We start from the raw sequence: 15,541 nt of genomic DNA on the forward strand, positions 1-15,541 counted from the left end.
AGGTGGGGGACGCGCTGACGGGCGGGGTCGGGCTGTCAGCGGCTGGGCGCGGGAAGCAGGCGCGCGGTGCTGGGCCGGCGGTTGCTTGGCCGAGCTGGGCCAGAGCACGGGCGGGGGCGCACGGCTAGGCCGGCGGCTGGCGGGCTGAGCGGGGAAGAGGGAGAGGAGAGTGAGCGGGCCGTGGAAGAACGGGCCGAAAATGAGGAAGGGGAGGAGATATTCATTTTCCTTTTAATTTTCCAACAAATTATCCCAAAAGCATTTTTCCAATTATTTTTGAACTCATTTGAACACTAATTTAAGAACAATCAACACATGAATAAATAGTGCAGCAGCATGTATGCTTCCAAAGGTTTCAAATCTTATAATTGATTTTAATTCGCCAAAAATTATTAATTTCCTATAATTGAATGCACACTTAATAACATAATAAATCAAATTTACTTATTTAAAAGAATGAAAAAGTTTGGGTGTTACAATTCTACCCCCCTTAAGATGAATCTCGTCCTCGAGATTCGGGTGATTGCTTACTCAAACAGTTGGGGATAAGTCTTTCTCAGATCCTCTTCTCTTTCCCAAGTAGCCTCATCCTCTGTATAACGATTCCACTGCACCTTGCACATCTTTACTGTTCGGCTTCTCGTAACTCTTTCGGCAGTTTCCAAAATCTTTATCGGGTACTCTTCATAAGTAAGATCTTCCTTGACAACAAGTTCTTCCAAAGGAATTTGTTCTTCTGGTACCCTCAGACACTTTTTCAACTGGGAAACATGGAACACGTCGTGCACACTGGACAAGCTCTCAGGCAAGTCCAACTGATAAGCTACTTCTCCACGTCTCTCTAGGATCTTAAAAGGTCCTATATACCTTGGTGCCAATTTTTCCTTCATATTGAATCTTCTCACACTTCTCATTGGTGACACTTTCAGGTACACATAATCACCAATCTCGAAAGTCAGCTCTCTTCTATGAGTATCAGCGTAACTCTTCTGTCGAGACTGAGCTACTCTCAAATTGTCTCTAATCATTCTCACTTGTTCTTCCACGTCTCTAAGGACATCGGGACCAAACACTTGGGTTTCTCCAGTCTGATTCCAGAACAAAGGCATTCTACACTTACGTCCATACAACGCTTCGAAAGGTGCCATCTTGAGGCTCTTTTGATAACTGTTGTTGTACGAGAACTCTGCGTAAGGTAGACTCTTATCCCAACTATCACCATACTAAAGTGCACAGGCTCTCAACATATCTTCCAAAATCTGGTTGATCCTTTCAGTCTGTCCATCGGTTTGTGGGTGGTAAGCAAAACTGAAATTCAACTTTATTCCCAAAGATCTATGTACTTTATGCCAGAATTGCGATGTAAATTGGGTGCCTCTATCCGACACAATTTTCTTGGGAACACCATGTAAGCACACTATTCGTTCCATGTATAACTCTGCTAATCTTGCACCATTATAAGTAGTCTTGACTGGTAAAAAGTGAGCGACCTTGGTGAGTCGATCCACTATTACCCATATTGAATCATAACCTCTTTGAGTGTGAGGTAATCCTACAATAAAATCCATGCCAACTTCTTCCCATTTCCATTCAAGGATCTTCATTGGTTGTAGTAACCCTGCAGGTCTTTGATGCTCAGCTTTCACTCTTTGACAAGTGTCACACAAAGCCACATATTTTGCCACATCTCTCTTCAAACCATACCACCAATACTTTTCTTTGAGATCCAAGTACATCTTGGTACTTCCGGGATGTATAGAATAAGCAGACTCATGGGCCTCTTGCAGAATTGCATCACTGATAGCTTTCACTTCCGGTACACATATCCGTTTTCTGAACCAAAGAGTTCCATTCTCATCCATTCTGAATCCGGGTGCCTTTCCAAGCACTACATTCTCTGCTATCTCTTTAAGTTTTTCATCCTCCAATTGACCTTTGCGTATCTCCTGCTCCAATGTAGGCTCTATCACCAATTCCATTGCATTAGTGACCAGGCTCAAGTTGAGATACTCCATTTCAGCACACAACTTTGCTGACATAGATGTTGTCTGAATTCCATTGGTATAGCCCTTTCTGCTAAGTGCATCAGCTACGACGTTTGCCTTTCCCGGGTGATAATGCACTTCCAAATCATAGTCTTTGATCAATTCCAACCAACAACGTTGTCTTAAATTCAGATCTGATTGGGTAAAGATATACTTCAAACTCTTATGATCAGTATAGATATCACTCTTATGTCCAATCAGATAATGTCTCCAGATCTTCAAAGCATGAACCACAGCTGCCAATTCCAAGTCATGAGTAGGATAATTCAACTCATGCTTCCTTAGTTGTCTAGATGCATATGCAACCACTCTTCCTTCTTGCATAAGCACACATCCAAGACCCAAACGGGATGCATCACAATATATAGAGAAGGTCTTGTTTAAATCGGGCAAAATTAATACTGGAGCTGTAGTCAATATCTTCTTTAGCTCTTCAAAGTTTGCCTGACATTTATCCGACCATACATACTTAGCATTCTTTTCCAACAAAGCTGTCATAGGCTTGGCTAGCTTGGAAAAGCCTTCAATGAACCTTCGGTAATAACCAGCCAATCCCAAAAAGCTACGAATCTCACTTACAGTAGTTGGTGGTTTCCAATTCAGTACATCTTGCACTTTGCCTGGATCCACTGCTATCCCACCATTGGAGACAACATGACCCAGAAAAGAGACTTCCTTTAACCAAAACTCACACTTGCTCTGCTTAGCGTACAACTTATGCTCTCTAAGCTTTTGCAAGACCATCCTTATGTGTTCCGCATGTTCTTCTTCAGTCTTGGAGAATATTAGTATGCCATCTATGAATACTACCACAAATTTATCCAGAAATTCCATGAACACCTTATTCATCAAATACATGAAGTATGCAGGTGCATTGGTCAATCCAAAAGACATAACGGTGTACTCATATAATCCATACCGTGTAGTGAATGTTGTCTTGGGTATATCCGAGTTCCGAATCTTAAGCTAATGATAACCAGATCGGAGATCAATCTTGGAGAACACATGAGCTCCTCTCAACTGATCAAACAAATCATCTATCCTAGGCAAAGGGTATTTATTCTTGATGGTAACCTCATTAAGTGAGCGGTAATCCACACACATCCATTGACTACCATCCTTCTTATCCACAAAGATCATAGGTGCCCCCCACGGGGAAGAACTGGGGCGTATGAAACCTTTTTCTTGTAACTCTTTTAGTTGTTTCTTAAGCTCTTCTAATTCATTAACTCCCATTCTATATGGACGTTTAGCTATTGGTGCAGTTCCAGGTAATAATTCAATAATGAATTCAATGTCTCGGTCAGGTGGCATACCTGGCAAGTCATCGGGGAAGACATCCGGGAATTCCTCCACGACACGATCTTGTTCATTGATTTCACCATCTAGCTGATTCACTGTGGCTATAGGCTGAGCTTGCACTACTACTTCTACATAAATTCTATCCCCATTGAGTGATGTCACAACCACAGATTTCTCCTGACACTGAATCACTGCCCGGTGTTGTTTCATCCAATCCATTCCCAGGATAAGGTCAATTCCCGCTGTTCTCAACACAATAGGCTTCACCTTGAAGTCTACCCCCCTTAAGGAAATGCTAGTTGAGGGGCTCCAATAAGAAGCAGGCATACTACCTCCCGGGGAATTCACTAGTATTGGGTTTTTCATGGCACACAAAGGTATGCTATGCATTCTAACAAAAGCTTGGGAGATAAAAGAATGCGAAGCACCAGAATCAAAAAGTACGGTAGCAGAAATAGAGTTGACACTGAACGTACCCAACATGACCTCAGGCGTCTCCTGAGCTGCATCAGATGACACATAGTTCACCTTCGCTGTGAGAGGTGGTCGGGCATTGAACTTCTGATTGTTGGCCTGGTTCTGAGGTGCTTGTTGGTTCTGCTTCTTAGGACACTAATGAGCATAGTGCCCTACTTCTCCACATCGGTAACAGGCATTGGGATTGTTGGGTGCACCACTCTTCACAGGAGCATTGTTAGGCACTCCCTGGCGTGTTGCAGGATTGCTAGTCTGTTGCGGGGGACGCTGATTTCCAAACTGTTGCTGATATGGAGGGCGTTGCTGGAACTGGTTCTGCTAAGGATACTGACCATGGTTTCCCTGATGAGTTGGTCCTTGATTCCTCTGCTAGAAACCTTACTGGGGATAAGCACGTGGGCGAGTGTTGCTTCCAGAAGCTTGCCCTTGGAGCCTTCTCTTCTTAGCTTCCATCTCCTTGCGCTTATCATCAATCACGATTGCGCGATTCACCAAAGACTGGAAGTTAGGATAAGTATTAGACATCAGCTGGAGCTGCAGTCCATCATAGAGTCCCTTGAGGAAACGGCGTTGCTTATCCTTGTCATCTGCCACATCATTAGGAGCGTAGCGAGATAGTTGTGCGAACTTGTCCCGATATTCCGCCACAGTCATTGATCCTTGCTTGAGAGATCTGAATTCTTCCTGCTTCAGTTCCACTAGTCTATCAGGAATATGGTATGATCGGAAACTGTCCTTAAATTCCTACCAAGTGATATCAGGAGCATTGTTGGGACATCCAAACTGGAATGATTCCCACCAATCCTGAGCAGCTCCTTGGAGTTGCCCGGAAGCGTACAACACCTTCTCCAGGTCGTTGCATTGTGCTATGTTCAGTTGTTTCTCCACAGCACGCAACCAATCATCGGCCTCCATAGGGTCTGTGGCATGTGTGAACACCGGTGGACGACCTTTCATAAACTCTCCACGCTTATCTCTAACCTGGAGAGGCGGTGGACCTCTTGCAGGTTCATTGTCCAAGCGCTGCATCATAGCTTGCATCAGCTGCGCTTGCATTCCCAATATCTGCTCCATGGTCACAGGTGGCGGTGGTGGGTTCATAAGAGCATCACGCCCACGACCACGGCCTCTGCCTCTTCCTCCTCTTGCGGCCATCTGTTTTCCAACAAATGTGCAAAATTTAGAGATTTTTCCAATTATAGAGAGCTTACAAGAGATAAGAAACAATGCTGAAAATTTTCTGGGCAAGATTCAAATTCAGCAGTTCAGTAAAACTGTTATAACTCGAGTTTCAGAGATCCAACAGAGGTGCACCAAGATTCATTAGAAAGCTTAGGACATCAGCTACAACTTTCATATAGACCACTTTTACAGATTCGAACTCGCACATAGTCAAAAATAGAGCTAAACCGAAACTGTTCTGAGTTCCAGACAGCGCAGGAACATCAACTTGTGCCAGCTAGATCTCCCAAACCTGAATAGCTATTGACGTGATTCCAAAGACACTTGAAAGATACAGAGGTCTAGTTATCTCCACAAAAATTTCAGAATTTTTATCAGCCCAGATTTCGAGTTACCAGATAAAGAACACAGGCTGCTCCAGAAATTAGCACAGCAGAGATAAGATAAAATGATACTTCTGCATTAAGATTTCATTCTAAATTTAAAGTTCCAATCTAAGGAAGTTGTAGACATGCCCACAAACTTCCAGCAATCAAGCAAAATACCAAATCAACTAAGTTCACAAATCAAACATCTAATCAACCAAGTTCACAAGACCAACAAGACTAAATAAGGACACGAACTAACGACGTGATAATCTAGAGCAAGGCACCTAACACCTATGGAGCGGTGTCAATCATGGTGAAGGAATGGTGCTTCTTCTTGTAGATGGAAGGCTGTCCCAGTTGTGCTCAAAGTTCATCCACTTGTTTCTGAAGACGTCTCTGCACCCTCTGAGATGCACGCAGTTCTCCTTTGACCTCATCATCCACTCCCTGCATAGCGTGGACATGCTGCACCGTTGCCTCCAGAGTTGGGTCATTCTCTGGTGGAGCCAAAACCTGCCAAACACCCTCATGATCATTTCGAGGAAGGAACCTGAAGCGATCCTCCCTCATGGCCTCGAAGCGACGACCATGGTAGTGGATGTAGGCATTCTGTGCTGCATCCTCCATGCCATCCAAAGCATGGGCTCTCCTGGCAGGGGCACTATGGATAGTCTCCACCTCATGTCCATTGATGATATTATTCCATGCGGTGACCACCAGCTCTACCTTCCAGAAGGTAGCCTCCAGTGGGTGCTTGTACTTGGCGCAGTGGTAGCTGATGGAGGTGTGCAAGTCGGGGAAGTAGTCGTCTAGCACGTGGGTGAGGAGAGTGTGGTAGTAGGCTGTCTCTGGAGCTAGCTTGAAGTAGTACTTGCACTTCCAGCCAATCTCATCATCCTCCATGGGGGCAGCTGGGGAGGGTGCAGGTGTAGGGGAAGTAGCCGTCGACTCCTCAGGTGTAGCTACCACAGGGTAGACGGGCACGGCGACTGGTGTAGGAGTAGGTGTAGGCGTTGGTGTAGCCATCTCCTTGTCATCGGAGATGATCACAATCTCCCTCTCCGCCGGTGGGGCACGCGGGGTGAACATGGCACGATAGCCGACGGTGCTGAGTCGAGCAATCTTCGGATTATGAGACATCTATAGATTTAAAGTGAGATAGAAATTAGAATCAACAATTTTTAAATAATAGATTAAAGTATGAAAAGCATAAATATTTTAATAAAATAACAAGAATAAGTCAGTAAGCAAGAAACCAGAGGAGCAAAGATGCTAAAACGACCTTTTTCTAACTAGGCTTGCGTCCTACAGTCAACACGGCTCTGATACCAATTTGTCACACCCAATTTTAAGGATAAAATTAAATGCACAAAACTCGTGTGTGCCCAGAAATCAATCACACACACAAGCTGACAAATTACAATAGTATCATCACGGTGTCTCATACATCAGAGTTATAATAAAACTTAGTCTTATACATCACAGCGGAATAATAAAAAGATAATAAACTCTCGTGGCCGTCATCACAGGGAAAGTCAACTGGTTGACTACAAGCCTAATAATCCTCCGGGAAATCCTCATACCCGTTGTCATCTGTTACCCATCCGGGATTTTTATTCAAGTAAAGAAAATAAACAAGTGTAAGTACATTCCATACTTAGCAAGCTAACATGGGGTTATGAAGCTCAAAAAGGATAGACTCTGGTTTACTGCAGTTAGCATTTTTAATAGGTCAAACTTTTATTCTCAAGTATTATCAAGTTATGCTTAAGCTCCCATTTAATTCCCATAAGAACATATATCAAGGTCAGGTTTACCATATTTCATCATAGAACAACTTAAATGATCATCATCAAGTAACCAGTTATTCTGTGAGTTTTCTGGGCCGCTCGTAACCGTGAGCACGGCTGTTATAACAGTTTGTTACCCTCTACAGAGGTGGTGCACATTCACCGCAAGTCGTGATCCCCATATGCCCGGGTTAATTACTCCCATGTCACTACCAAGGTGAGCGGGCAGGGTACACTATGAAGCCATTTCATAGGTTTCCCTAACAAGTTAGGGTCGCTAGGTTTCCTTGGCAGGTAGATGTAGGGACCCTCCTTTCCTATGGCACAAATCCATCGCGGCTATACTCATAGGAACAGAGGCAGCCCTATACCCAAAGTGGCAAGCCCCATTTGCGCCAAAAAGGTAACCTCTAACCAGCTAGGAAGGTCCTATTACTGAGCTAAAGTCAGAGCCATATGACTCTCCCGGTTGCACTGCCAGTCCTAGCTTTTGCCGACAGATAAGTCCTTATGGAGGGCCGGGAGCAACATGAACAAAGGTCATTTGCACTTTCGCCCTATGGAACAGTTGTTATAAATAATGTTACTCACTTTGTTCCATAGTATCATTCATCAACATGTATATCAAGTTCAGTTAGAGCACTAGCAATCTACCCATATGCATTTAACCCATAGGAGACAAGGAACATGATAACAATCACTAGGATGTCCTTACGGGTATCAAAATTAGACACATGCAAATGAGTAATTGATTAAAGTGAAATAGGACATCAAGGAAGACCCATGTTATACTTGCCTTGGTTCACAAACTCGTGCTGGTCCTGCTGGTCGTCGAAGAGTTCTTGGTCTCCAACGTTTTCCTCACCGTCTGAACGCGACCAACACGGCAACATACAACATTCCAAAAGCATTCATGCAAAGCAAATATTCCTATCATTAGAACAGTACACCAACAGTATTGAAATCAAGATAAAATGTTTGTAAAACTAATCTACGTTTTGCTACGATCACGTCAACGCGAAGTTCACGAAAAACGGAGCTAAAATGCGATAGTTATGATTAAAACGGGTTTTCCTAAAGCCATATATTTAATTAAATCTAATCATGAAATTAAAAAGTTCCAAACTTGACTAACAGTAGCTCCAACATATAGCTTATGAAATTACGAAGCTAACGTGATTTGAATGGATCAATTCGGAGTTAAAACGACAATTCTATAAGCGAAACAGTTCGAATGTCATTTCTGTAAATACTGAAAGCGTACTTTTGACTTAAACAGTGAAGTTTACGCTTTCCAAACGGGATTACGCATTCGGGGAATTACGCCTTGGACTGCGGGTTCTATTTTTTGAAAACCGAGGGGCTCTTTAGCATAATCACCCGCGAAGGGGTATCTTCTAACGTGAGCCGTCGGATTTGAAATGAACGGCCAGAAATCGATCTGGGTAGAGAGAAGAAGAGATGGCCGGCCGGAACAGTGACTTCGGCGAGGCTCAGCCATGGCCGGCGGCAAAGAACACGCCGGCGAGCTCGGTTAGGGGGCTAGGGTCCGCCAAACGGGAAACCGAGGGCACCCGAGAGCTCGGGGGGGGGGAGAAGGGGGTCGCGGCTATGCAGTTTTGGCGGCCGAAAATGGGGGCTAGCGCGGTGGCCGCCATGGCCAGCGACCATGGCCCGCGGAGCTTGCGTCCAAGGCGCGGGAAGCCAAAAAAATGAGAAAAGAAGAGAATGGGAGGAGAGGGGAGAGTACGACGAGTCTCACTGCGGTGAAAGCCAGAGCGGAGGCGGCTCGGAGGAAGCTGTCCGCACGGAGGGGTGGTCGTTGGAGCTCGGAGATCCTGGCAGCGGCGGCTGCGGTTCCTCGGTGCTTGGCGAGCGTGAAAATGAGAGCGGGGAGGTAGCCGGATGCGCGCGGGGGGGGGGGGGGTCCGGCTCCTTTAAAACGAGGCCGAGGAGTGGGTGACACGCCCACGATGCGGAGTGGGGCGACGGTTGCGGCCTGCGACATGTCCGGGTGGTTCCGAGGGCGCGGGCAGAGGTGGGGGACGCGCTGACGGGCGGGGTCGGGCTGTCAGCGGCTGGGCGCGGGAAGCAAGCGCGCGGTGCTGGGCCGGCGGTTGCTTGGCCGAGCTGGGCCAGAGCACGGGTGGGGGCGCGCGGCTAGGCCGGCGGCTGGCGGGCCAAGCGGGGAAGAGGGAGAGGAGAGTGAGCGGGCCGCGGAAGAACGGGCCGAAAATGAGGAAGGGGAGGAGATATTCATTTTCCTTTTTATTTTCCAACAAATTCTCCCAAAAGCATTTTTCCAATTATTTTTGAACTCATTTGAACACTAATTTAAGAACAATCAACACATGAATAAATAGTGCAGCAGCATGTATGCATCCAAAGGTTTCAAATCTTATAATTAATTTTAATTCGCCAAAAATTATTAATTTCCTATAATTGAATGCACACTTAATAACATAATAAATCAAATTTACTTATTTAAAAGAATGAAAAAGTTTGGGTGTTACAGAAGTGGATTGGGAAAGATGATGACCCATGGAGGGTTCCCGAAAGTGAGAAGGATTACATATGGGATGTCAAGATCCTAGAGTATTTCACTTTCCCAACCGAGTATGACATGGAGTTAGTCAAGAAAAAACAAAAGAAATCATGGGGACATGCTTCAAGAATTTCAAGGGGACATTGTACAAGAATTTTGTCCTCCAAAATAAAGAGCCAGATTTCGATGGTGGACAGTTTAGCAAGCAGAAGGACTTCTGGCAGGATTTCAAGGAATATAGGTTATCCGAGGAGTACTTAGCACTGAGCTGGAAGAATAAGGAGAACTCACAGAAAGCGACGAATCCTCATCATCTCGGCTCTCGTGGCTACGCCAAAAAGATGCCAGAATTTGAAGCAGAACTTCAAAAGATGGATTATTACATGGCTCAAGCAATAGAGACAGATGACTTTGGTTTTGAGGTTATTATCCGTTCGCCACATATTTTCCATTATCCTAAAGATGAGAAGTTCGATGTCGAGTGGGAGTGCTTGTTCCAGCTATACCAGAAACGCTCTCTCGATGTTCAAATGTTGACGATGTGGACTATGTAAGTACCCTACACGCATGATATTACAATTAACTACTCTCTCGAGACACAAATTGTTAACTTTTGAGCACTTCTCATGATTTTATGTAGGTGTATAGCAAAATTTTGCATTCTAAAAAGCAAATAGGATTAGATAGGCTTCTTGGACCCCTTGCGAGTCAATGAGAGGACATGTCTAGACCTTCATGGATGTGACGTGGAAGACCTGAAACAGAGATTGATTGTTGTTTTCGATGAATTCATGATGAAGAAGAAAACTCACATACTTCTAGCCTACAACTGCGAGTATGTGTTCTCGACTTTTAATTTTATGCTTCATTTTTCATTAAGATTATTCGATAATTAGGATTCTATGATTGCAGCAACCATTCGTCTTCATTTGTGTCAATCTTGCCAAAAATCTGATCGAGGTGTGAGACTCGAAGAAAAAACCATCTCATCGTCTGGATGCACGGGTGGCGGTGCTAAATTAGTAAGCGATCCTAATAACATATTATTTTCTAATCACGCATACCGCTTTCTAATGTTTTTCCCTTTAACGTTGCTCAGTGTCAGAAGAAGACATATCGGTGGGACGCCGATCCCATTCAAGGTTGTTGAAATGGAAGGAAAGTACCTATCACAGTCGGCGAAAAACAATGAATGTGGGTTTTATGTAATATGAGCAATGCTTCGCTACATCAGTGGAAAATCGAAAGCAGCCGATAAGTTGGTGTGTATAATCCCTATTTTATTTATGTCTATTAATAATTCAACAAAATGATTTACTGTTCCTCTTTGGATATCATCTTTTTTGAACGATAGCGCAAGAAATATAACCACCAAAGGCTGTTAGACATGGAGATCATCGCACTGCAATCGGAGCTCGCAAAATTCATCTTAGCCGAGGTATTGGAAAAAGATGGAGTATTTTCCATTGCACAATCCGTGAAGTACAAGGACCAGTATGGCCCAGAGCGGCTCGCTAGATTATTGTAAGAAGTCCGAGAAGCATTGCACGATCTGTGAAGTCTGAGAACATTTCTTTTTTTATTTTGAGAGATCGAGATCTGGATAAGAACATTTGAACTGTAACCGTATCATTTGTAATATTTAATATTGATGGACCTGTCGTCTCCGTAGCATATATAAAGTGAAACCCGATTCCACGAAAAAATATAAATTAAAATTAATTATAAAACAATAAAATACGAACGGACCATCATTGCCGGTTAGCAACGAACCGGCATGTTGTCGTAACCATCACTGCCGGTTATCAATAAACCGACAGTGTTGTTTTGCTCAACACTACCGGCTTGAGTCATGAACCGACAGTGTTGGCTTGCTCAACACTGCTGGCTTGAGCCATGAACCGACATCGTAGACTTGCTCAACACTGTTGGCTTGAGCCAAGAACCGACACTCTTGAAGCAACCATCACTGTCGGTTGTGACTACAAACCGGCAGTGTTTTTCGACTAGACATTGTCGGTGGAGCCAGAAACCGACACCGTTTCTTGTAGATCAGTGTCGGTTTTTAAGAACCGACATTGATGTCAACCCCATCACTGCCGTTATGCCACTATCGGTTTAAAATCCGACAGTGAAGGGGGTTTTTGAACCGACAGTGATATCCAGATCTGGGTAGTGCGCCTTGTGCCCTCAGGTTGATCTTCCTGCCAATCGCGTAGCCCCTCCATGTGCACCTTGGCGAACATGTTCGCCGGCGGCGGCCATAGTGTCGCCACCACCGTGCTGTCCGTCGGCGGCGGCGCCGGTTGCAGTCTTGGTTACGTGCATGGCGGCGACGATGTTGCGCTGGGAGGTGTGCACTGGCGGCCAGCCGACGGCGGACGGGGATGATACCACACGGTTATCACTGTTTGACATGACAGGGACAAAGATAATTTGGTGAAGCATATATATATATATATATATATATATATATATATATATATATATATATATATATATATATATAGGGAGAGGCTATTCAGCAGCCGGCTACAAAATAAGTTATTCTGTAGCCACCTCTATTTACCATAATTTTATATACTAATTTACCATAATGTCAATACATATTTACGATAGTTGGGTTACTATAACACATGGGAATATTTACCATAACGTTATAGTAAACCACTTAGTAAGGAGTTACTGTAAATCTCGTAAATTAACATAGTAATTATCGTAACTCAAAGTGGCTACAGAATAAGTTATTCTGCAGCCAGCTATAGGATAGTAGTTCTATATATATATATATATATATATATATAGACACACACACAAGTGGAGATCAAATAGGAGCAGATTTGAGTAAAAATTTGATGCGACAACGGCAACCACAGTAAATTTCTGTGACAAACAACTAGGTGAGCAGAGCATATATACTGAGATAGTAAGTTGCCAATCGTTGGAAGGAAATTTTAGTAGTTCATCAAAGATTATTTAGACACTGAGATCCTAGTAGTATATAGAATAAAAAGGGAGAAAGACGTGCATGGCCACAAAGCACAGCTGTTCAATTATTGATGAGAGAGCTACAGCTACTACTTTAGTTAGCACACATCCATATGGTGGTGGTATTCCCCTGAAGCTGTTCAGTTTGCGACTGCGATGGTTTGTTGCTCTCGCTCATATCTCGTCTATGGCGTCGTCGTCTCCTCGCTCTGCTCCATAACGGTCCCAAAAAGACTAAGAGAGCAATCCATTCTCTGCGCTAGCTGTTCAGTTTGCCCCCACACATGCATGCATTCTGCCGCCATTCTGGCTATAGTATAGCGTACTTATTGACTGCACGACTGCCGTTACGTTCATGGTTCCATTCTTGGCATTAATTATGCAAGCAAAAATGCGTGTATGGCATTATCGACAGGCGTATATATGCTCTTTTCTATTTGCATGATCCTTGGTGGTTACTCCTACATGGAGGCTTCTTAATTATGGAAATCTAAATTAAAATATTTCTCTCTTCTTGCATTTGGTGACATTGAAGTATCATCTAGGTGGAAGAATCCATTGTTTTTTACTAAGAACTCGGCTAATAGCATTTAGAATATCAAATGAGCACCAATAGATATATACGATATGAAATATGTTTTTATATTTTACCTCTTTGATGTGGTACGGTAGATGTTGATACCCTTCTCTATAAATTTGGTCAAACTTAGGATACATAGTTTGACTTAGGAACAAACTCAAGTCCATTGTATTTTAGAACTGACGGAGTATTTCTTCTCTCTCCTTGTCAAATAGAAGGAAAAAGAGACAATATAATCTGAGATGGGTGGAAAGCCCATATATATGTATCTAACTTGATACTAATATGCATACACTTATTTTGGAAAAAAACCATGCATGCACTCTAAAGTTATGTATTCCATCCATCCCAACACATCAAATAGGTAAACTTTGAAAATATATTCCTCAATAGATCTATTGATGATGCTTGTTTGGCATCGGAAATATTATGTTTTTTCCATAAATATGGTCAAACTTAAAAGTTTGACTTAGGACAAGCTCATAAATACTTTTATTTTGCGATGGAGGGAGAAATAGTTTTAAAAGTTTGGGATTGGATAGGAAATATTATTGTTTTTCAATAAACTTGGTCAAGCTTATAAATTTGACTTAGGAATAGCTCAGAAATACTAGTAGCTGCATCTGTTATATGTACACATTTAGAAACTTTACATAGTTCTCCTCGATCTTGAGCTCTTGGATATATAAGAATCTGTTTGCTATATATCATTTATAAACGTAGTTCTAAGCACACGATGACTAGCTTGCAGAATATACTAATCATCGATGAGTGGTTCAAAATGTTAATGATTGCAATCATTTGTACGTAGATCACTTTGATCCTCCTTTTTTCCACTACACTGCATACATTCTATGCGTCATGATTGCAAATCTATAGACTATGGCCCTTTGTATCCTCATATGCATGTCTATAATAAGCCCGTGTGAAATCATTTTTGCTTGATAAAATGAGAATAGATTGGAGGAACAATATGTCTTCTATTTTCATTACTAAGAAGTGCCCAAATATATCACAAACTGCAAACCTCCTCTAACTATGCTAGACGCAGTTCCAAAATCAAATCCATCATGCATGAAAATGAAATGAGGTCACATTTTTAGAAGTACAACAATTGACCTAGCTAACCAGCAAAACTTATCCATATGAAGTTCAAGCTCAAACATGGATCATAAACATATGCAGTGCTTTAATTTACCGTGTACAAACTAATGTACGTAGCCATGCAGAAATATACTTCACTGTTTCAGCGTAGCTCACCTTGACATGTAAGTGGTAGGAGGCGTCCGGTCTTGCTCGCCAGCAGCCTTCTGCTGCCGTGCGGCGAGGCTCCATGGTCGGCATGAACGCCGCTGCCCAGCCACCTCCTCCTGATCCTGATGCCGCCAGATCACCGACATGGTCGTGCCCTGCGGTAATCACGTTTGCAGTGGTGGTGCCGCTGTTCAGGAAACGAATGTTGTCCTTGTATTCACGGCTGCCCTGTCGACCACCATAGCTCTCCTTGTTTCCATCACAGGTGGATGCATCGCAGCCGCAGCCGCCATGAGACAAGGAGATGCCAAGACTGAGGTCTAGATGTCCATGGAAGCAAGTGTTGCTGGAGCTTTCTTCCTTTCCCCTGAGGGCCGCTGTTGCGGTGATGGTAGTATTAGCTGATCTCTCCTGCCTTCCAAGAGGCGGCGTCTCAAATGATACTAGATTTAGCATATGGACTATGGGGATGAGCTAGCTGAGAGTGGAAGTGGAAGAGAGTTAGCAAGGAGAAGAGTGAGGTGTGTGCTGCACAGGGAGTGAGAGAGTGAGAGTGTGGTGTTGGTGAGGGTTGAGGAGGGGTTTATGGTTGGAGAATAAGTATGTCGGCAGAATATAAGATGGTGCAGGACTACAGTGGTTGATGGTGGATGGATATAACTTGTACATGTATCACCAAGATATATAGATACATTGCTTGGGTGAAAGAGATGGAGAAGGGATCTGGGGAGCAATGATTCCAAAAAAGATTCTGTAAAAAGATGGAAATATGATGTACAAAGAGAGCCACATGTGTGCCCATTCTAGCTAGGTTAGTAGTTTCATTTATCATATTGTTTTGTGTACCTAGACAGATCATTTCTTTTCACCTGTTTCATACACGGGAATTGCTTGTGAATATATGGTGGATATTATAATCTTTTTGAAAGTAAAAATACCAAAGACTACAAGACGTGCACCGTACCCTTTCTTGGTTCCAATGGTTCTAAATATACTTATTTTCCTGATGG

General features: G+C 43.4%; 1 pseudogene; it reads right to left on the reverse strand.

Moving 5' to 3' along the window:
• LOC136479827 (auxin-responsive protein IAA27-like) overlaps positions 1 to 14,987 on the reverse strand; it is a 31,493-nt pseudogene extending 16,506 nt beyond the window's left edge.
• Between the last annotated feature and the right edge of the window lie 554 nt (positions 14,988 to 15,541).

Source organism: Miscanthus floridulus, chromosome 9 (genome assembly GCF_019320115.1).
Source record: "Miscanthus floridulus cultivar M001 chromosome 9, ASM1932011v1, whole genome shotgun sequence".
NCBI lineage: Eukaryota > Viridiplantae > Streptophyta > Magnoliopsida > Poales > Poaceae > Miscanthus > Miscanthus floridulus.